The 24,450-nt window shown below is 37.0% G+C and overlaps 1 long non-coding RNA gene across 3 annotated transcripts in view; it reads right to left on the reverse strand.

Moving 5' to 3' along the window:
- LOC309623718 overlaps nt 1-24,450 on the reverse strand; it is a 929,788-nt gene that overhangs the window by 805,330 nt on the left and 100,008 nt on the right. For all 3 annotated transcript variants that reach the window (XR_014241493.1, XR_014241494.1, XR_014241495.1), the window contains exon 5: nt 20,398-20,552. This is a non-coding gene — a long non-coding RNA (uncharacterized lncRNA). The remainder of the gene's footprint in view (nt 1-20,397; nt 20,553-24,450) is intronic.

Raw genomic sequence — 24,450 nt, forward strand, 5'->3', positions numbered from 1 at the left:
CACAGATTCGACGCAATCCCTATCAAATGACCAATGGCATTTTTCACAGAACTAGAACAAAAAAATTTTTAATTTGTATGAAAACACAAAGACCCCTATTAGCCACACCAACTTTAAGAAAGAAAAACCGAGCTGGAGGTAACAGACTTCCTGACTTCAGACCATACTACAAAGTTACAGTCATGAAAACAACATAGTACTGGCACAAAACAGAAATATAGATCAATGGAACAGGAAAGAGAGCCCCGAAGTAGACCCAACCACCTATGGTCAATTAATCTATGACAACAAAGGCAAGAATATGCAGTAGAGAAAAGACAGCCTCTTCAATACGTGGTGCTGGGAAAACTGGACAGCTACATGTAAAAGAATGAAATTGAACATTCTTTAACATCATACGCAAAAATAATCTTAAAATGAGTTAAAGACCTAAATGTAAGAATGGATACTATAAAACTCCTAGAGGAAAACATAGGCAGAAGACACTTTGACATAAATTGTAGCAAAATCTTTTTGGAACCACCTCCTAGAGCAATGAAAATGGAAACAAAAATTAACAAATGGGACTTAGTTAAACTGAAAATCTTTTGCACAGCAAAGGAAACCATAAACAAAACGAAAAGAGCCTACAGAATGGGAAAAAATATTTGCAAACGATGGAACCCATGAGGGATTAAACTCTAAAATATACAAACAGCTCACACAGCTCAATATAAAAAGAAAAACTCAATGAAAAAAATTGCAGAAGATCTAAATAGACATTTCTCCCAAGAAGACATAGAGATGGCCAACAGGCACATGAAAGGATGCTCAAATCGCTAATTATTAGAGAAAGGTAAATCAAAACTACAATGAGGAACCACCTCGCACCAGTGAGAATGGCCATAATCAAAAGGTCTACAAACAATACATGCTGGAGAGGGTGTGGAGAAAAGGGAACCCTCTTACACGGTTGGTGGGAATGTAAAATGGTACAGCCACTATGCAGAACAGTATGGAGGTTCCTTAAACAACTAAAAATAGAACTACCATATGATCCAGCAATCCCACTTCTGGGCACATATCTGGAGAAAACCATAATTCAAAAAGATGCATGCACCCCAGTGTTCACTGCAGCACTATTTACAATAGCCAGGACATGGAAGCAGCCTGAATATCTATCGACAGATGAATGGACAAAGAAGATGTGGTATATATATATATATATATATATATATATATATATATATATATATATATATATATATATATATATATATATATATATATAAATAAATAAAACGGAACACTACTCAGACATGAAAAAGATGAAATAATGCCATTTTCAGCAACATGGATGGAACTAGAGTTAATCATACTAAGTAAAGTTAAGTCAGACAGAGAAAGACAAATACCATATGATATCACTAGAGTGTGGAACTTAAAAAAAGAAAAAATGATACACATGAACTTATTTACCAAACAGAAACCAACTCACAGATAAAGAAAACAAACTTATGGTTACCAAAGGGGAAAACAAACTTATGGTTACCAAAGGGGAAATGTGGGGGGGAGGAATAAATTATGAAGTTGGGAGTAACATATACATACTACTATATATAAAATAGATAAACAACAAGGACCTATGTATAGTACAAAGAACGATACTCAATATTTTGTAATAAACTGTATTACCAAAAAAATGTTACTCTGCTACACTTGTAACTCACACAACACTGTAAATTAACTATACTCCAATAAAAAAAAACTGCCTGAAATTAAAAATAGTAATAATACTTTAAAAAAATCTGTAGCCATGATTCTTTATGAAATGTAAAAAGTGACCAATATTTTTGTATCATTGTTAATTACATATATATTTTTTGCTCTATTTCTTTGATGTGATTTGGAAACTTCAGACAAGGATATTCATCCCCTCAATGCTTAGTCTAATGTATAAATAGACCTACTATAATCAATCTTTCAGGTAACATAAACATACAGGTCTACTCGTGTATAATTAATTTTCAAAAATAACACTTTCTAAATACAGACATAGAGGAAATATTTACAGGGAATTTTCATTATAAAGAAAAACTCAAATTACAATTTTAAACAGACCACTGAGCAAATCATTTTGAAATACTTGATCAGGTATTTAGAGGTTACTATAACAATAATCAGATCTTCCTCAAATACAGTAGTATATATGTCTCTATATATCTATACATATATATATATATATATATATATTATATTAAAAAACTTTAAAGTAATTTTTCCCACCCCAATGGATAGTGTATATCTCCAACCCAGTTAAATCTTACCCTCTTTCAACAAAAATTAAACAAAAAAATGTTTGTGGTTTCTAACACCTTGTCTTCAACACAAAACAACAACCAAAAAAACAGAAACAAAACAAAAAATAAAAGCAATGTACCTACTAGTTATGTCAGGGTCATTAAAACCCCAGGGAGTCCAAAACCCCAAGGGGCACGTCTGGATGGAAGCTGCCTCCCTTTGCCGGAAGCTCCAAATTACAAAAATATCAGTTGCAAAGATTTTCCTTGACTGCTGGAAGATTTGAGCATTGTAAATTAGACCACAGAGTTCCAATAAACCTTAACTGGAAAAAAAATGTCTAGCACACTCTAGTGAATCTTGGTCTCTATTTTGATGATTCATCTAGTGAGTCATATTCCTGGAAAGATTCTCTAGGGTCCCACAAAGGCTCATGCTTATTGTCCAAGGCTAGAACTCTTATGCACAGTCACATCCAGTCTCTGTTTTGAGGGTCTGCCACTGTGCCTGGGTGGCTGGTGCTGCAAAGACTCAAAACATAACCACAGAGGAATAATCTAGACAAACCAACAGGTCCTGGAGATATTTCTGGATCTCAAATAAAGATGCCCTCTTGCTTCCTCGTGAGTTCCCCTCTGAGGTCTTTGGAGCCTTTAATGTGAGCGGACTTCATTCTGGACAATCTATAAAGAGGTTCTAATCATGTTTTTCGTCCAAAGAGAAGATACCAGGTTCATAATCTGTGATAACATCATCCCCTCCTCTCAAGGAGTATCTGCAACAGGATGCAACACTATCTGTTCTAGCTATTGCCACCACTGTTGTAACTTTTTCTGGGGCAAAAAGATCCCTAATCCCTTTCAGTCAGCATCACTGAGAAGGGGCCAGGCCATGGAAAAGTCTGAAAAAGAATGGTAATCCAAAAGATAGTTTGCATTTTCTCCTAGACACAAAAATACTAGTGACTTCTCTACCAATTGATACAGGAATACTTCTTCCTGTCTTCTAAGTATTCCACTATACTTGAATAAATCAAGCTCCCTGACTCTTAATTAGGGGCCCAGGGAATAACACCCTGTACTTCCCATTCTATAATAATGGTTTTGACATTTTTATTTCTATCTCTTTTCCATAGTCTACAAGCTTTAAGAGGAAGCACACAATGTACCTTATATTTACCATAATAATTTCATTGTATAGCACAGTGCCTGACCTGATATAGTATACACAAAAAATACTTCTTAGTTAAATGAATGTATCAAAATGTTCCCATCAGTAAGTTAAGCCAACTAGCTAAAAGTTTAGGGTTTTGTCATTCCATACTTCTTCTTTTCCAAAGTGCATGAAGTAGAAATTAGCCCTTTCTAAATATTATTGCATGTCTTTACATAACAGAAAAATAAATAATAAAAAGCGTAGATTGAATTTTTCTTCACGAAACAACAGTTCTCAGTATATGAAACAACAGGATGGAATGTACAACTTGCTTTGGGGACCTCACCTGACTCTCCCTCAGAGCATCTTGAAAAATGCACTGTGAATTATATCTTATCAGGTTAACTGACTACTCATTTTAGCTCTAAGTAAATGGCCAAACATAGCTGACATTTAACAGAGAACACAGAAGTAAAGATTGCAATCTTTTAAGTAAGTTTCAGACTTATCAAACATAGCATTTTTCTTGCATATTGCTGTCAGGAAAACTATGGTTAACACTTTTTTTAAAAAAATCATTGTTGCCGTCAAAAACTGAAAAACTTTGTAAGTTAATTGGGAAGTAAATTAAGAATCAGCAGGTGAAAAATATAAAATCAAAATATTCATTTCACACAAAACCTCTGTGTCATGATTAATAACACTATTTTATAATAATCATGATTTCTCACAGTTTGATCTTTATAGGTTACCATAAGAATGCAGTTGATTAGTGTTTGCATGTATCTTTCTTGGTTATTACCTCTTAATCTCCTTTCTACACAAACAAAGGCATAAAGATATTAAGAAGAAGGAGAAGGAGAAAGAAGAGAACAGAGAGAAGAGGAAGGAGAAAATGAAGACAGAAAAAATATTACATAAAGGAATAGTTACTTTTCTGTATCAATTTAGTTAGGCCATGGCAACCAGATATTTGGTCAAATATTATTCTAGGTGTTTCTGTGAGGGTATTTTTTAGATGAGATTAACATTTAAATCGGTAAACTTTGAGTAAAACAGATTACCCTCTATAATATGGGTGGGCCATAGCTAATTAGCCTCTTAAGGGAATTCTGCCAGCAGACAGCCTTCAGAATCAAACTGTAGCTCTCTCCTTAATTTACTGTCACCTAAGGAAAAGGCCATATGTCTCTTTGCGGAAGAACTGAAGAAATCCTTGTCCTATGTACTGACTGCATTGTTGCAAAAAACCCTTTGTTCTAGCTATCTGGCTCTTCACCAATAAATGAGCTATGGATCTTCAAATAGACACAGTTCCAGAAACTGAGGAGAGAATTATGACTTTTTACCGGAGTGACTACTGTTCTCTTTCTGCTCCGCCATGCGTGCCATTTTCTTGCTGTAGACGTTAACAGCACCCAAGCTGGCTGCCTGTCTCTTTTGCCCTTTGGAACACTATGCTCACTATCTTTACCACCACCTTTAGGTCACATGAACCTTAGCTGCTTTTCTGACATTGGAGGTCACTCCTGTTATTTTGAGATCCATAGATGAACAATTCCAAGTTTGTTACTGCCTCCCTTGTCATCAACTCAGCCTTACGGAAGAGCGCTACCACTTAACCTGTTGTGTTGCCGATGCCGCTCATCAATGCAGTTTGGATGGCCCTGGCGAGTGGTATGTATTCTGGCTCCTCCTGAAAACCTCTCCTCTGGTAGGTTTTCTGGACTCACGTAATTTATTCTATCCAGCTTTCTCTCCTCCTGTAGCCTCTTTATTCTGTCATGGCAACTCAGCTATGTCTGTTGCTCAACATGGGACATTTCTTTCTTCATTCTTCTAGAGTGTGGAGATATCTCTATTTTCTGGGGCCCTTGCCTGAGTGTTAAATCCTCATGTCCTGAGAATTCTTGCTTATGCAGTCTTATATTCTGGCCTACTCAGCAAGTACCCCCAAAGTGCAATCCCTGGGTCATTCCTTCAACTCCTGCTAATATAAGCTAATTCTTATATCTCCTCTATAAGTGTATATGCTCTTTCTTATCAACACATTCCAGTTGGATTAGGTTGCAATTTAATGTTAATTCCCAGCCTGTGACCCACGGGAGAAGAAATGAATCTCTTGAGGAAAGGTGGTCACCTGTTGCCCTTGTGAGAGAGGCTACTACAGTGTTCTCTGTCAGGCATAAACTGTTAGCTTTCACTAGGAAGGACTGGTGAGTCACCTCTGTGAACTCTGAGGATTCCAGGGCTCCAGCACAGACAACTTCTTCAGGATCATCTCTCTAGAGAATCTATCCAGATATCCCCATCCCCCAATTCAGCTTGACAGGTGTTATTTTCAGCTCTTCTGAAATGTTTTCTGAAGTCCTTTAATAACACTAAAATAAAGCAGATTTTGCTGAGTGCTTTGAAGATGAAAAAGGGTTACAGAAACTAGTCCACTTAACAGTCATTTGTCATGACATTATCCAGTGGCACAAGTCTCCACCAGACCCTGGAGAAAATATTTTTTCTTCAAGCATAAGATTTTTGGAGTTTACAGAAACTAAATACAAAAATCATGCTGCAAAATGAAATCTTGAAATCCTCCTACTGCTGTTTGGGAATCAGAGATAGAGTGAGTATCAATAAGTCTTAAGACTTATTGTAAGCCAACTGGAAGATCTGAGCAACAAAATTGTGCAGTTTTTTCCCCCTTCCTTTAAATACAAGTATATGATTAAGAAGGGTTCCTTTCTCCGAATCTTCTCAGCCTCAAAATTTGACTTTGAGAGAAGAAGAAGAATATTGTGATGAGTAGTTAAAATGGTTGCTTTGAAATCCATTTGCTTTGAATGGTTGCTTTGAAATGGGAGGCAGCTAAATTTACGTTCTATTCTTTGAGCTGTAGCTGGCTTTTTTGAAGTCAGTCCCATGCTTGTCTGGTTCAGGGGTCAGTCAGATGTTTGGGTAAAATTGATACACAGAGTTTGGGGCTTCTCCTCCCTAACTCTGTACTTTCTGCCATTTTCACCTTCAGATTCCAGAAGCTATGACTGCCCTGAACTGTGTCTCCTAGTTCTCCACAAGAATGAGGCTGATTTCTACTGAAGCTTTAGCCTCCCTGTCAGATGTAACTCTGGAGTAGTCTCAGGCTAAAAGCAAAACAAACGAGAAACTCACCTTTTACCCTGTGGTCTTCTCTGTTTCTAGGTGTTAACTCCCCTCTAGTATCTGCTTTTTATATATTTATTTTTCCAGAAAATATATCCACCTTTTCTTTATTCAACTTAAATCACTGAACTACATCAAGCCAAAAAGCCCTAATATTTTACACGTTATATGCCAGAAAACATACCTCACTAGAATATTGTATAGTAGTGATTTGTTATATTTAGGCCTAGTTAGATAAAGAAACAGTATCGAGCAGAACTTTTTTAACGAAAAAAGGGAGGAAGAAGCTGCAATTTCCTATTCCTACATTAATAATTTTCATTAGAGTCGGTGTTCTTTGTGGGAAGACAAGAGAAAACTAAATATAAAACTAGAATTTATGCATTGGCCAAAATAAACAGACCTAGAGGAAAATGTTGTCTAATTAAAAGATCATTGAAAATTATTTGCAGGCTATGATATCTACAATTACTAATCATTCTTAGGTATAGTGTTCTATAGAGATTTTTTTTTTAACATAGAGATTTTCTGAGACTTGACCAGTTTCTCAAGTGTCCCTCCAGGATAAAAAATAGTAATAAAAATAAAATTAAACATTTAATCTGTTTTAAAATTTAAAAATCATTTAAAGTGAATAAGGAGCCATAGAGTATTATTTATTAAGACTGTGAGATAGCAACATTTTAGATTTAAGTACACAGAACATAATAATCCTTTGAGAAAACAAACAAAAATTTAATAGAAATGTACCATACATATGTTCAAATTAGGAAGTTTTAATTGACATGTGGTGTGGATTTTTTTCTTCATGCCTATTATTAGATTTAATATATTTTACAGTTCAAAAGATTGAGTCTCTTTGTATTATTATGGTTTGACAGTAAACCTGGATTTTCAAGCACATGGGTGACAGTAATGCAACTGGAAAGTTTCAGAGATAATAATACAGACCCATGTAGAGGGTGTAATTGTCCCAGGGGGGTAAGAGACATAGGTGTACTTGCTTATTCATAGACTGGTGACAGTTTACTATGATGCTAATCCTTACTTGTTTGAATGAATTAAATATATTTAAAATGAATGGTCATGAAGGCTGAAACATTTGACGCTAACATCCTAGCAACATTTCTTAGCTTCCTGTTGGTACCGAAGTACAAAATGCTAGGAAATATCAGTGACGTTTATTGAAGCGATTTCCTTTTTCTGTACTTGTGGGTTGATACTTCCAATCAAGTGTTGCTGATTAGATTCTGAAAGCATGTAATTGATTTTCAAACTCTTTACATCCTGGTTGCTATGTTTAAACAGCCGCATGAGAAACATTTCCTGAGTCTAGGTAGATTGCTTTTTGTTTTACATGAGCAATAGCTTAAAAGGTGAGTTGACATTTAAAGAAATAAATATTCAAGCACGAGGTACATTTGAAAGTCATTAAGATTAATAAAGGTTTACAATAACATATTATCCTTAAGTGTTGACACAAATACTATGCTGTATTTATCTGACACTAATCTGTCTAACATATGAAGAATGGAAGCAATGATTTGATTTTGACCCAAATAATGATGTCATCATAACCTTTGCAAGAATGAATTAAAGCATATTCTAACCTTTTCATTATTTCACATTTTCACTACCAGAAAATCATTACTCAAAAGGGAAAGGAATGATTTTGCAACGGGGTCTTGCTTAGGGTTATATTTCAATTCCTCATAATGAAACATAAAGGACAGGAAAAAGAAGGTGAGGACATTCTATCAAATCACTACTCGCAGTTTTTCATAGGTAATACTCAGTATAGTTTAAGACTTAACCAAGAGAACAACCCATTATGTCTCAGCAGCAAATCTGTCAATATGCTGATGGAGCAGAGGCATAATATATGTTATTTGAATATTGCAACAGGTAACTTTTATTTGTAAAATGCAAGGAAGATTTTACTTTAAGGGAAAAACTTCACAACCTAAGGATTTAATTAAAAAATATCAAGTGAACAAAAATTCTGAAAGCCTGTGAACATTAAACTAGATGAAAATTACAAACTTTTAATATGAAAAATTAAGTAGATCATCCCTTGATTTGTTGAGCATAATAAAGCTTATTGAAACTAATCAAATGACATTTTTTCTTAGGAAGGTCTTTCTGATATATAGCATTGGAAACTTACTTCATTGTTCATGATCATTAAGGCTTAATTTAATTTAATTCTATTTATTTTAATATTCAAACCTTTATTAGCTTCTGACACCGGTCAACCCCACTCCTGGGAGCAGTTCCCTCCTATACTTGTAAGATCATTTAATATGTACTTCGTAAGGAAGTCTGCATTTAGACTCAGGTTTGTTTGCTTGATTAATTTGGTGAACTTAAAGACATTGCTTAGTCAAAATTCAAACAACACATGGATTCTAAATTGCTCCAAGGTAAATTCTCAATTCTATACAATTTGCTGATTTTTAAAGGGGGGAAAAAAAAGATTTTCTAACTTTTCTCCAATTGTTTCCAAGGACAATTGACAATTTAATGCTATCATTTACATGTAGGCCAAAACATGATTTGTTCCTGTCTCCTTTTCATTTAATTCAACTTAAAAAAAAAAAAATGTATTGATGGCCCACAATGAGCCAGGTTTTATTTCACTTTCCAAAGATACTTTAGTGAATCAAACAACGATGCCTGCCTTTGTAGAGCTTATATTCTAGAAGCGATGGGGCAGCAGATAATGATAAACATGGACACATAAATGATATTTTACATTAAAAGGCCATGAGCCTTATGGAATGAAAGAACAAGGAAAGGGTTTTCAATTGTAGGCGGGGCCTGGGGGTGGATTCTACTTTTACTTAGGCTGGTATGGGTAGACCTCCTTTTGGTGATAGTTGAGCCAAAAATTTGAAGAAGTGAGGGACTTCACCCATGAAGCTATTTGGGGAAAATTGACCCATTCAGAGTCAGAGCAAAATCCTAAATGTGGAACTTGTCTGGTATGTTTGGAGAAAGCTATGAAGCTAGTGTCACCGGAGAAGCAGAAGGTGAACCGGAGCTCCCGCTGCATCTCAGTGATGTGAGATGTCTGAGAACTAAGGGAGGGGTAATCATGTGGGGCTTTTAAGTCATTTTGAAGAGTTTGGTTTATATTCAGAGTGAAATGGGAGCTAATTTAGAAAGACTGAACTTCTGTTTGTTAATGACAATTCTGGCTACCATATAGAGAAGTTGTGGGAGAGGAACTGGGGTCAAATCAGGTCACCTAATGATGAGGCGCTTCCTGTAATTCAGACAGGGAGTGACAGAAAATATAGCCAATCCAAATAAGTACATCTATTTCAGGAAACACCCTGAAGCATCTTTGAATAGGACACTATCTAGTTTACACACCAGTCACATCCGATATTCAAAGGATTTTATCAAGTTATCACTTTAAGTTAAGTTTGGGAACACACATTCACTCCTCTTCTGTGGAGAATGGCTTTTGGCAAGATAGTTTTAGTGCCATAACCACATTTCAGTGTGAATTCTTTGGTGTGCAGATTATATAAAATGCTTTGACGTATACTATATCAGTACACAGTAAAATCAAAGAGGAGAACTAAGCAGGGCTTAATTCATAGGCCTAGTGTTGCAAACTTCTTTCCCTTTGTCCCTCTGAAATCTGCTTCTCAGAGTTAGACACAATAGGTTGAGCAACAAGCAAGGATTAGGTATGGTTCACATATGATTCCAGAGTTGGTTTATAATCTTGAATGAGAATTGAAAAGTCAAAACCCCTTTACTACAATTCCTTTTCATGTGACTCTTGGGCATGCCATGTTTAAGAGGTACTGTGTCCCACATCCCTTTAGAAATACTAAGTATTTATCTAACTGCCATTCTCCTAGCTCTTTCTAGTCATGGTTCCAAACTGAGCCATGATTTTGAACCATCATTCAACATTTTAACGAGTATGTATTTATGTATCTAGTAGGTTTGGCCAGCCTGGCATTTTCATATGGATTCCCACATATACAGTTTAGGAAGATTACACACATTAAAATGGTTCTTTCTTCCAAAAGTCCCTGTTATATTTACTATAGAGAAAAAAAATTGGATGATCATTTTAACCCTTGCTAATGTTTTTTACAAGATTACAAAAAGTTTTATCTAATAAATAACATAAAATATGTTTTATAAAATATAGATAAATTTTACAAAATATATACAGAGGTTGTATTAATAATTAATAATTAGTAAATAATTAATAACCAATACAAAACCAATCAGGGGGTTGCTGCTCAGATACACAATTATGAGGATAAAAACAGAACCAAAACAAACATCACTGGAATACAGACCCCCCTCAGCTCCACCACTAACTAATAATAGGGATTGTCCTTAAGGACCTCCTGCCTCCCTCTTGCTGTCAGAATCCATTGTTAGCGACACCCTTTCTCTCTCATCCCTCCACACGTGTACAAAACTCCCAGTACAACTGTATTTAGCTGTGTTCTTTCTCATATCAGGTAAAAAGTAATATGCAAATAAACATGTAATCAAAGAGGTGAGTTATTTGTCAAATCTTGTGAGTTGCAAGGTCTTCTTAGTATGAAAGCTAAGGAGAAATTCAATGTTTATATTAGAAAAAAAATGAATTTAATTATGAAATGTAATCAGCACTCATATTCTGTGTGCCTGCTCCTTGAAAAAAGTTTTGCTAAGTCATGCCTTCAATTTCAAGACCTTACAGTTCATTGGAATGAGGAACTATGAATAGATATGTGCACATCACTAACTCCAGTATAAGACACTGGGAGAGAAGAGCTGGAAGGTAGCACTATAATGCCCTAGGTTGCACTAGACATTAGATCTTTACCCATAGGATACCCATTTCATTTTCCTAAATGGCTCTCTATAAACCTAGTGAAATGAATGATTTGCCAGATATTGTAAAGAGGGTAGAACTACAGGATTTTATAGTGTAGGTTCAAACTCTTTGCCTGACTCTCATAGTTTATAAGCTAGTCTCTTGCAGCCTTAACACAATGATGTTAAAAGCAAAGCAGCTACAAATTCCCTACCGTCCTGTGCCCCCGTATCTCCAACCAGGAGTCGCTGAGAGGACAGAGCAAAGCGTCACCCTGCTGAATAGCAATTACTGCTTCTGTAATACCTATAATAACTGGCCCTAGTTTATAAAATTGAAACAAATTGCTTACAAGTAATTATTCTCAAGCAACATAAATAGTTTAAAGCTATTGCATCTGAAAAGTTAATTACCCTGAGTGCAACTCAGCATAATTTTCTTTTATAAAATATTTTATATTAAAAACCAGGCTGTTCACTAATGTCAGACAAAGGATTGTTCCCTTTGTGACAAGTTCACTTTTAATTTGCTTTTATTAATTATTTACTGATCCTATTCATAAAGAAAAACTGGAAATATATTACATAGCCTTTTATTTTTGGACATTGAGATATATTTAGAACTAAAGAGGAAATGAAGGAAGTAAATGTTCTTGTAATTCTTCACTCTCTGGCCGCTTCTATTCCAGAGACAGGAACAGCCCCCAAGACCACACTGTGAATTAGTCTGAGAATATCAACTGGGCTCAGAAACTTCCTCTCCCCCGCCCTCCAGCAAAACACATTTTATAACCAATCTTAACGAGCTGCAGTCTAGTGACTGTCAGTGGTCATACCAACAAAGCTGACAAATTAATTTACCTTAAAGCATAGTTAAGTGGTAATAGCAGTGCTGTTTTCTCAGAGAATGTTTGCATGTCAGTAGGGACTCCAGGTTACCCCAAAGGAATTGACAATTAATAGTGAAGCTATACAAATGGCACTGATCAGAAATACGTATACAAATGGGACAGTATTAAGGTATATATATTTTTTCTACATATATTTGCTCCTACAATTTCAATTAGATAATGGTTTTCTGTTTTCTTTCTCAGTGGACATTTGTTGTAGGAAAGCAGAAAAAAGCAGCTTAAAGCCAAAGACTTTTCCAGTATTTTATAAAATCTGAAATTGAATAAAGAGGTAGGTGTTCCACATTAGAAATAAAGAGGATGATAACTTTGGGAAAGACAAGCCAACAATTGGCTGGTTTTCCCCAAGGATCAAAGCAGGTTGGAAGAACCTGAGGATTGTGAGAGTCATGAGCTGACCTCCACCTGTTTGTGGGGAGGAGGCTGGGGGTGAGCTCGGGCTTATGGAAAAGGATGGAACTGAGCAATGTGGACGCTGGATCCCCACCCAGGAGCATCTGTATTGACCTAGTTCCTGAGCACGGCCCAGAAGCAACAGAGCTAATGGGAATGTGTCCTATAATACCTTGGGGCCATGTAAACATGTAAAGCACTGCGTTGTGCTGGAGTGGAAGTGTGCGCCCCAGTAACTGAGTTTAAATTGTACTTCTCCCATTCCTAGTAACTCTATTTGTGCATCCACACTCCAATCTCTCAGCTTCTGTCTTTCTAGGTGTCTCCTTGAGCACTATACACCACAGCAGATGCAAAGCAGGGTGTGATACATCTTTCTGGAGCATCAAGTTTTTTTTGTTTTTTTTAAAAAGTATTTATTTATCTATTTATGGCTGTGTTGGGTCTTAGTTTCTGTGCTAGGGCTTTCTCTAGTTGTGGCAAGCGGGGGCCACTCTTCATCGCGGTGCGCGGGCCTCTCACTGTCGCGGCCTCTCTTGTTGCGGAGCACAGGCTCCAGATGCACAGGCTCAGTAATTGTGGCTCACGGGCCCAGCTGCTCCGCGGCACATGGGATCTTCCCAGACCAGGGCTCGAACCCGTGTCCCCTGCATTGGCGGGCAGATTCTCAACCACTGCGCCACCAGGGAAGCCCGAGCATCAAGTTTATTAACTAGAATTGGAAGAACCAAGGAGTCCTTGGAACAAGAACTATCCCCCTCCCCCACCAACACGGAAGACAGAAGAGTGGGGGAGGGGAGACGTGACCCAGGAATGACAGTCCAGTCTCTGAAGTTTCACCCAGGTGGGGGTTGAGGGGCAGACCTGCAGCCACGGTGGCCTCGCTTTCGGTCGCCCGGGCTGCTCCGGACCATCCTCTGAGCTGGCCAGGGTCTTGGATACGATGCTTCTGAAGGCCGCGCAGAGAACACCCTCATCTTCCACTGGACCGGGCCCCAGGGAGCGCGGCGGCCTGACCTTCCTGCCTCGGTCATGCATGGGGTTCATATGGGCTCACTTTATTATGACGCCTCTTGCTGGGCAGCTTGCAACAAAGATGTTTCAAAACAAAGTTCCAGATTCTCCTAGCCACCCCTTGCTTTTTCTGGCTGTGGCCAGAGGGAGTGGATGAGGACACACTCTCAGGCTGCCCAGTGTGGGAGGACCCTCCAGTGTTGGACACACCCGGGGGGCAGCTGGTTCCCTCTGGGGCTCCAATCCTGCTGCTGGTAGAGGGGGATGTCCCAGTGCCACACTGGGGGGCTGGGCTGGGGGTGGCAGTCCTCGCCTCCAGGCTGGGTGGGGGACAGGCAGACTCACCGGTCTTCTGCCCCGCCTGCTGGTCTTCCTGCAGCTGCACGTTTTCTCCCTGGTAGAGCCACCTGCTTTTCAGGGGGGACACCACAGGGCTTTGAGAAGGCTCAAGTTCACTGCCGCTGAGGTCCCCGCGACAGAAGGGCCTCACAGTTACGATGGAGGCCCCTACCTGGGGTTTCTTGGCGCTCACACTGCCTGTTCCAGCATCCTGGATCTGGTCGCAAGTCAAGCCCGGAGTCGTCACCGTTGTCACCTTCAGGTCCTCTTCACAGGGTGGCTGGAGTGGCTCCTTCTGGCCCATGTTTAACCAAGCATGACTCATGAGGTCAGGTAAGGTGCCTCTGTCACTGGGGTTGAGGGCAATCATTTTTTGTAATAGATCCCTTATCTCCAAAGACAGATAAGGTGGGATGTGGTATTTCCCTTGTAGGACTTGCTTCCGCAGCTCCTGGTAGTCTTTTCCCACAAAGGGATGGCACCCAGTTACCATGGTGTAGAGCACTACTCCCAGGCTCCACACGTCCACCGCAGGGCCGCTGTAGCTCTGCCCCAGGAAGATTTCCGGGGCACAGTAAGGGGGTGTGCCGCAGATTGTGTCCATTTGTCCAGAGTCATCACACTTGTTGCTGAGGCCAAAGTCTGTAAGTTTGATATTCATCTTGGAATCAAAGAGGAGGTTCAGTGGCTTCAGGTCCCGATGCACGATGCCCCTCTGGTGGCAGTGCTGCAGGGCGGAGAGCAGCTGCTGGAACGGGCCTCGGGCCTCCACCTCTGTCATACGGCCATGGATCTTCAAATAGTGGTACATGTCCCCCCCACTGAGGTACTCCATCACCAGAATAAATGCCTCCTCTGTGTTAATCGCCCCCAGCAGTTTTACAATATTGGGGTGATTCAGGAGCTTCATACCGCACACTTCCCGGAAAAGTGCCTGGACACTTGCGACGCTCTGACGCCTTTTCTTAATCACCTTGAGAGCCACCTGTGTCCCGGTCAGAATGTGCCGCGCCAACTTCACTTTACCGAAGGTGCCTTCACCAATGGTGCGGAGGATCTCAAAGCCATCAATATGAGCCTTCTTGTCAGCAGGGTTGGCTGTGAGGCCCTGCATCATGGTGACCTGCTAACTACACTGACTGACAGCACTACCTAGCAACGCTAACTACGCTAACTAACAATGCTAACTGTACTAACAGTGCTAAGTGTGCTGTCTCTACTAACAGCGCTAACTACGCTAACTGTACCAACAGTGCTAACTAGCACTAACTACACTAACTATGCTAATCAAGTATTAACTACACCAGCTATGCTAACTATACCAACAGTACTGACTATGCTAACTGTACTAATCTAGCAATACTAACTAAAATTAAGATACAAATGAGAAAAAGAACAAAGGAAGAAAAGAAAGCAGAAGAAATGGAAAAGAAACACCAAAAAATTGAGAAGAAAAAATTTAAAACTAAAAGAAATGATAAAGAGAGAAAAATGAGAAAAAGGCAAAGAAGAAAGAAAAATGAGAAAGATAAGAAAGAGTAGAGAAAAGAGAAAAATAAATCAACAAAATGGCAGAAACAAGGAAAAAACAAGCTAACTGTAGGTCCAAGGCCGTCAGGTCACCAAAAGCAGCTTCCTGGGCTCTAAGGACCAAAAACCTGGGCCCAGCTGCCCCTTTTACAGGGCTCTGTGAAGTACATCACAGTGGTGCACTCTGAGGTCAGAGCAAGAAATGGACGCATCACAGCTGGGGGTAAACCACAGGGGTTTTCTCACTTCTTGAGTTCAAGGCCCCTTTACACTTAGGAAAAAGGATCCCAAAGAAATTTTTCTTTACGTGTGTTATTAGATATTGGTATTCACTTTGTTATAAATTAAAATCTGTAGGATACTTCCAGTGGCCTTTTTATTTCTAGTTTGAAAATCTGTAATAATTTTAAAGACCTCATAATGTCTACACTTGAAATATTCATTTCCTTTTCCTTAAATTCTGGTCTCAAAATAATGTTACAACTTAACTGACTTCACGATACTATACAAAATGTTCTGCTGCATAAGACACGATAAGGTACATTATGAAAGTTCTATGAAGCTGAGAGAAGATTTGCCAGGAAGGTCATGAGCAGATTTCTCATCAGGAGCCTCGGAGGCCAGATGGCATGGCTCAATGTACTTCAAGTGTTGAAGGAAAGAATCCGTCAACCAAGAATCTTATATCTAGCAAAACTTTCCTTCGAAAATGAGGGAGAAATCAAGACATTCCCAGTTAATCAAGAGTTGAGAGAGTTCTTAACCACCAGACCCGCCTGCCACAGGGAGTTCTTCAGGTTGGAGTCAAGGACACTGCACAGTAGCTCAAAGCCGTATGAAGAAATAAAGACCTCTGGCAAAAGTAGATAGACGGGCGATGAGAAAAGCTAATACTGTTGTAACTTTGGTTTGTAGCTCCACTTTTTGTTTTCTATTTGATTTAAGAGACTAATATATAATAAAACACACCACACACATAGAAATCAAAAAAAAAAATCTATACCTAAAGCTATTACTAGAATTTAAAAATTTCACACATCTTATTAATATATACACTTGATGAAAAAAGCGTTGAAAATTAGCATCAATATTGATATAACTATTTAGGAATTTAGATTACATGTTCCCCTATGTAATTCAATTAATATTTGGGAGAAAATTAGGAGATAAAAATTCTTTGAAATCTTAACATTTCATTATAAAAAATAACCTTAATAATTACATAAATGAAGTAGAACTTTGGTGTGTAGATTTCTATCTACATATACATGGAAATAAATTATGAAATATATACAAACATGTACACACAGAATGGCCTTTACATATTCTATGAAAAATTCGTTCCCACCAACTAATGTATCACGGAAAAAAATTTCCAGAGGAGATATAGATAGATAGATAGATAGACAGACAGACAGACATGGATATATGTATCTATGTTTGCCTCTATAGACCCTTACGAGTAGTTGACATTATGGATGGTTCTACTAATTGACTCTTCTCAAATTTCTCCATGTAAGTTTGAGATAAACATGTAGGACAGCTTTCTTACCCATGTGGGTAGTAAATGGGAGTAACAAGGACTATTGAAGGAGAACACAGCACATTGCTGCATTAGTCTACTGAATATACTAAAAGGAGAAATTGAACCATCCCCATGTCAATCCTTGGGGATTAAGCAGAAGAACAAGGTGTTTACGTTACTCAAGTTTCAAACAAGCGAACAAACACCTCAGCACTTCCAGGTAACTACATTTCCACAAAAACTCCTATGAACATGCCAATAAGTCCAGAGCATCAAGAACTATGGCTAAAGAGGCCTTATGAGGTACTCAAAGACCTCACTTAGCCTAGAGTAAGTGGTTATACAGACTAATCCTTCTGTAACCCAAGTGAGGGGTGGAGAAGAAGCACTTCCTCATAGCATAGGGCAGTGGTGATGGACAGAGAATATGCAAGGAATGAACTCTTAATACTGGTATCTTGTAGGCACACAGAGTATATAGATCATAGGAACAATGAGAAAAGAAACCTTTAGTTCCTTTAATTGGCTGAATTCATTAGAGGCTAGTATGGTTTAGACAAAAAAAAAAAAAAAAAAAGAGGCTCTTTCTAGCACAAGAGTTGGAAGATTGGTGGCCTATTTCAGTAGTTCTTATATAATCCAAACTCAGGTGAACAAGTGTTAGAGACAATATACTTTTATTATTATCAATCTTTGTAGGAGAGGCATAAACCCAGTCTGATTATATTTGAAAAAAAACTACTGTGATAATACTTCCCTTCCATGTGTTGGAGTATAATCTGCCATAATATATTTGGAGAAAATCTGGAATTTATCATATTCACAGTGAAAAAAAGAACAATCTGCCAGGGATTGGGGAGGGGAGGAGGGAAGGATGAACAGCTAGAGCAGACAGGATTTTTAGGGCAGTAAAACTATTCCACATGATGTGGTGGTAATGGTGGGTACATAACATCATGCCTTTGACAAAACCCACAGAACTGTAGATCACAAAGAATGTGAGCCCTTAAAATAACTGACTTTATTTTATAACAATGTATCAATGTAGGTTCAATTTTAACGTGCTTACCACACCAAGGCAAGATGTTAATAATGAGGGCAAGGGAAGGAGTGGGAGGGGGAGTATATGGGAACTCTGAACATGCTGCTCAAGTTTTCTGCAAGCTCAAAACTATTCTAAAAATAAATTCCAATAATTCAAAAAATGTAAAGGGAATACGAAAGGCATATTAAGTTAATACTAAACTAAAAACTTTGGAGTAGGCATATTAATTTCAACAAGGCTGATTTAAGAATCAGCTTGGGACACCTGGAAACAAAGGGCAGGGTTAGCCCCTACAGCCAGTGCTGCTTTACAAGATTTGGACTAAACACATAACTGAGTCTTTTGCTCCATGTGGGAGTGAAGAAAAGTGTAGGAGGGGCCTTGCCTCCAGCCTTACAGTGAGCTCCCTGAGGGGTTGTTCTCTATCTTGTTTCACACTGAGACTGTTTATTGGTGACATTCTTTCTGGGTCAAAACCATTCCAGTGGGAGTAAGCTGAGACGAAGTGAGAGAGTGTCATTGACATATAGACACTACCAAATGTAAAATAGATAGCTGGTGGGAAGCAGCCGCATAGCACAGGGAGATCAGCTCGGTGCTTTGTGACCACCTAGAGGGGTGGGATGGGGAGGGTGGGAGGGAGGGAGATGCAAGAGGGAAGAGAAATGGGAACATATTGTATATGTATAACTGATTCACTTTGTTATAAAGCAGAAGCTAACACACTATTGTAAGGCAATTATACTTCAATAAAGATGTTTAAAAAAAAAAAAAAGATGTTAAAAAAAAAATTTTTTTAATTAAAAATACCAAGGAAAAGGTGGGACATTACATATTAATAAAAGTATCAATTCTCCAAAAAGACATAAAACTCCTAAAGTTGTGGAATCTGACATCAAGCTTTCAATATATGTGAAGCAAAAACTGATAGATCAAGTAGGTACAGAATCAGTAAGGATAGACTTGACCTGGACAGTAATAGCAATCAAACTAATATAATTGGCATTTATAGAATACTCCACTCAACAACAATAAAATATACATTTTTCTCAAGCTCATGTGGATCACAGAGAAGAGTCTCAAGAGGAATTTTAAAAAGCAATTATATAGAAATAAAAATTTAAAAAAAATTGTAGATACAGAGAAAGCAGTGCTGAGAGGAAAATTAAGTGCATATATTCAGAAAGAAGAAAGATCTATAATCAGTAATCTGAGCTCCACCTCAGGAAACTAGAGAATGAAGAACAATTTAATATTAGTGTAAGCAGAAAGTAAAAAGAAATAATACATACGTGAGCATAAGTTATTGAAACTGAAAACTTTAGTAGAGAAAATCAATGAAACCAAAAACTTCTTTGAAAAGACCAGCAAAACTGATAAACCTCTAGCCAGGTTAACAGAAAAAGAAAAGAAAAGAAAAAATAATTACCAATATCAGAAATTAAAGAGACGTCATCCTGACCTGTTTCATGAATGTTAAAAAGGCAGTAAAGAACAACAAGCAGAACTCTATAATTTAGATGAAACAGAATGATTTCTTCACAGACACAAATGCTTAAAACTTACACAAGGAGAGACAGGTCATCTGATCAGGCCCATATCTATTAAAAAAAAATTGTATCAATAATCAAAAACCTTCCAAAAAAGAAACCTTCAGTTCAGATAGTCACCGGTGAATTTTACCAAATCAAAAGAAATGGTGCCAATTACCACATTCCCTTCCAGAAAACAGAAGCTGAGGAAACTCATTCTATGAGGTCAGCATTACCATAATACCAAAACCAGACACAAGCATTACGTGAAATAAAAATATTTATATATCATGTTAAGAAGTTGAAAACTTTCTCACTAAAATCCAGAAAAAACGAAAGATATTCTCTTTTACTCTTCCTACTCTCCGTTTTACTGAGATTTTTAGCTAGTACATTAAAACAAGAAAGAAAAAAAAAGAGAAAGTATTTGGCTTGGAAAGGATTAAATAAAGCTGTCTATACTTGCAGAAGACATGATTGTCTCTGCAGAAAAATACAATTTTGGAAAATTATGGAAATAACAAAGGACTATAACAAGGTCACAGGATTCATGGTTTAGTATATATTCTTGTGTATATGCTATACATACATATATATGTATTTTGTATATATACCGTACATATAAATATAAACACACATACATTTAATAAGTCAATGAAATTTGAAATTAAATCATACCATGTTGGGCTTCCCTGGTGGTGCAGTGGTTGAGAATCTGCCTGCCAATGCAGGGGACACGGGTTCGAGCCCTGGTCTGGGAAGATCCCACGTGCCGCGGAGCAACTGGGCCCGTGAGCCACAACTACTGAGCCTGCGCGTCTGGAGCCTGTGCCCTGCAACAAGAGAGGCCGCGATAGTGAGAGGCCCGCGCACCGCGATGAAGAGTGGCCCCCGCTTGCCGCAACTAGAGAAAGCCCTCGCACAGAAACAAAAACCCACCACAGCCAAAAATAAATAAAATAAATAAATAAAATAAATTTCTAGTTAATATTAAAAACAAAAAAAAACATACCATGTATATTGTACCATAAAGATGAAGTACTTAAATATAAATCTAACAAAATATGTATAGGAACTATATGTGCAAAACTATAAAATGCTGATAAAAGAAACCAAAGATTAAATAAATCAAGAGTTATTCTGTGTATACTGACTGGAAAAATCAATATTATTAAGATGTTTATTCTTCTTAACTGTATCTATATATTCCATGCAATTCCAATCAAAATTCCAGTGAGCTATTTTCTTGATATTGACACACTAATATCAAGTTAATGTGGAAAGGAGAAAGACCTAAAATTGCCAAAACAATAATAGAAGAGTAACAGCATAGCTGTAGTGCTAACAATTCCTGATTTCAAGAATTACTATAAAGCTACAGTAATCAAGAGAGCATGATATTGGCTCAAGAATAGACACATAGATCAATTAAACCATATAAACAGCCCAGAAGGAGATGCACAGAAATGCAGTCAACTGGTATTTCACAAGGGACAAAGACAATCAAGAGAGAAATAGATGAATGGATAAACAAAATGTGGTACATTCAAACAGTGCAATATTATTCAATGAAGAAAAATAAATGAACTAAAATGCCATGAAAGGATATGGATGAATATTAAATGTATAGGGTAAAATGAAAGAAGCCAGTAGCAAAAGTCTACATACTGAATTATTCCACTTATATGACATCTGGAAATGACAGAACCTATAGGCATGGTAAATCAGTAATGGCCAGTAGATTAAAGAAGGGCTAGAAATGATGATGAAACACAGGGAATATGTTCAGCGTTTCAAAACAATGCTGTATACTTTCATTGCAGATACATGACACTAAGCATTTGTAAAATTCCATAGAGCTTTACAGCTCAAATAGTAAATATTAATATAAACAAATTTAAAAAAATCATTTAAGAGGTCAGGGGAATCCAGGATGGGTGCAGAATGTAACTCGGGGCTGGGTATATGGGAACTCTCTGTATTACCCTTTCAATTTTTCTATAAATCTAAAATCTTTTCTAAAAACAAAAACTTATTTTTAAAAAATTCTGCAAGACACAAATAGAATACATTCAAAGAAAGTCACATCATAGTCAAACATCATAAATGAAAATAATATTTAACCAGAAAATAAAAAGATACATTATATTCTGGCACAACAATAAGAAGAATGAGAGCTAACATCATCAGAAACAAGTGAAGCCAGAGATAATAAAATCATATATTTAATGAAATTATAGGAAAAATGTGTAACCCCCAAATTTTATATCTACTAATAATTTTGTCCCAAAATTAAGGTTAAATAATGAAATTTTCAAATAAACAAGAACAGGCAGAATTTGTTGCTAGCTGAACCAGACTGCAAGGAATACTGTTGATAGCGCTTCAGATAAGACAAAGAAAACCAAACCAAACCAAAACAAACAAACAAAAATGAGCACAAATTTACTGATGTACGTATCTGCAGGAAGAAATGAAGATCACCGGAAAGGGAAATTGTGAATTTAACTATAAAATAATATTTATAAAATATATTAAATAGTTACTAACTCTTTAAAGAAAAAACTACACTGCGGATACATAACACATAATAGAAGGAGAATGAGTGACAACTAAAGTACAAAGGACAAAACAACAATACATGGTATTTTACTTACAATAATGGCTAATGGGCATAATTTAAGTCACTTTGAAAAGTGAAAGATTAAAAAGCTGAATTTAGAAAATAACCAGTAATAACACAAAGCAACATACATTTAAAACATTGACAGAATTAACAGGAGCTACAGAAAAATATACAATGAACCACAGCTATTTCAAATAGGATTTTCTCATAATTAAAAACAAAAAAATCAGTAATGCTATAAAAGCTTTATTTTTTATTGAAGTAAAATTGATGTATACCATTATAAAAGTTTCCGGTGTGCAACACTGTAATTCAATACACAACGGGATCATCATCAAAAGTGTAGTTATCATCCATCACCACAGAGTCGATCCCTTTTACCCATTTTGCCCACCTCTCAACCCTTTCTCCTCTGCTATATCTGTTCTAGATATAAAAGTTTTAAACTATATTATTATCTAACTTACCTAACAGAAATTTATAGAATACTACATCTGGCAGCTAAAATACATAGTCTTTGGGGCTATAAAACAAGTCTCAATAAGTCACAAAGGATCATATGTTCTGTGAACATACATAAATGAATAAATGTTTTCGCGAAGAATAATGAGATAATCTTATGTGTTTGAGAATTAGCAGTACGTGTCTAAATTAACACTTCTTTAAAAAAATGCAATGGGAATTTAAAATATATTATTGACAGTATGGAAATAGAAATTTCCCTTATCAAAACTTATATGATTGAGGCAAAACAGTCTTTGGATATACTTTATCATTTAAATATGAAAGTTTAAAAAATCAATAAGCTAAGCCTCCATCTCAAGATTCTAAAAAGGAAAAAGGAAAATTTAAAACCCAGAGGAAGAAGAAGGATAAAAAGTAGAATGATGAGAACAAAGATCAAAGATATAAAATAGAGAAAAATAACAAAGCCATAAGCTTTAATCTTTGAAAGTTTAATAAAATTGATAAACTCTGTAGTAGTAGAATAATACCCCCTCCCAAGTTGTAAAAGTGTTATTTCCCAGAACCTGGGAATATGTTCCCTTACATGGCAAAGAGACATTGCAGATGCAGTTAAGTTAGGATCTCCATAGCGTTTCCTGAATTACCCTGGTGAGCCAGTGTAATCACAAAGGTCCTTATTTTGAAAAAGAGTAGACGAGGGAAGCAGAAGTGTCGGAGTCAGAAAAGGAGATGTGACAGTGGAAGCAAAGTGAGAATGATTTCATTTCAGGCTGTAAGTATGGAAGGGGGCCAGTAGCTGAGGATTGGGGAGAGCCTCTAGAAGCTGAGAAAGGCAAGAAAATGGATTCCCAGAATGTGCAGAAGGAATGGGGTCCTGTAAACATTTTAACTGTAGCTTAGTTGGACCTATTTTGAACTGTGATCTCCAGAACTGTAAAATAATAAATTTGTGGTGTTTTAAGTCACTAAGATTGTGTTAATTTGTTACAGCAGCAACAGGAAACTAAGAGAAACCCTTAGCAAGACTGATAAAAAAATGTAAAGTACACACAAATTAACGTTAACTGAAAGCAATATAGTGGTGCCAATACACATATTTTCAAATTAAAGGAGAATAAGAGAATAGTGTATTTCCTTCTTGATTTTCAATACTGTATTTAGCAGAAACCAACTTTATTTATTAGCATAAGGACATAGGGGCGACAATGAAAAACAACAATCATAAGGAGAAAAAAGAAAAGAAAACAAAATGTACTATTTAATTGATTGTAAATGGATTAAAAAATCATCCATTTTTAATTTGCTGTTTGTTAACTTTTTTTTTTTTAACATCTTTATTGGAGTATAATTCCTTTACAGTGTTGTGTTAGTTTCTGCTGTATATCAAAGTGAATCAGCTATACATATACATATAGCCCCAGATGCCCTCCCTCTTGCCTCTCCCTTCCCCCGTCCCTATCCCACCCCTCTAGGTGGTCACAAAGCACGGAGCTGATCTCCCTGTGCTTGAGTATCCTTTTAAAACAGCAAGATGTCCGGATCCTAATATCAATAAAACAAATTAGGACAATAAATGACTCCATTAAAATAAATCTGTTGCCCATAAATTTTCTAGCAATTAATATAAATCAACTTTA

The sequence above is a fragment of the Balaenoptera borealis genome (genome assembly GCF_965194805.1).
Source record: "Balaenoptera borealis genome assembly, chromosome: 2".
NCBI classification, from domain to species: domain Eukaryota; kingdom Metazoa; phylum Chordata; class Mammalia; order Artiodactyla; family Balaenopteridae; genus Balaenoptera; species Balaenoptera borealis.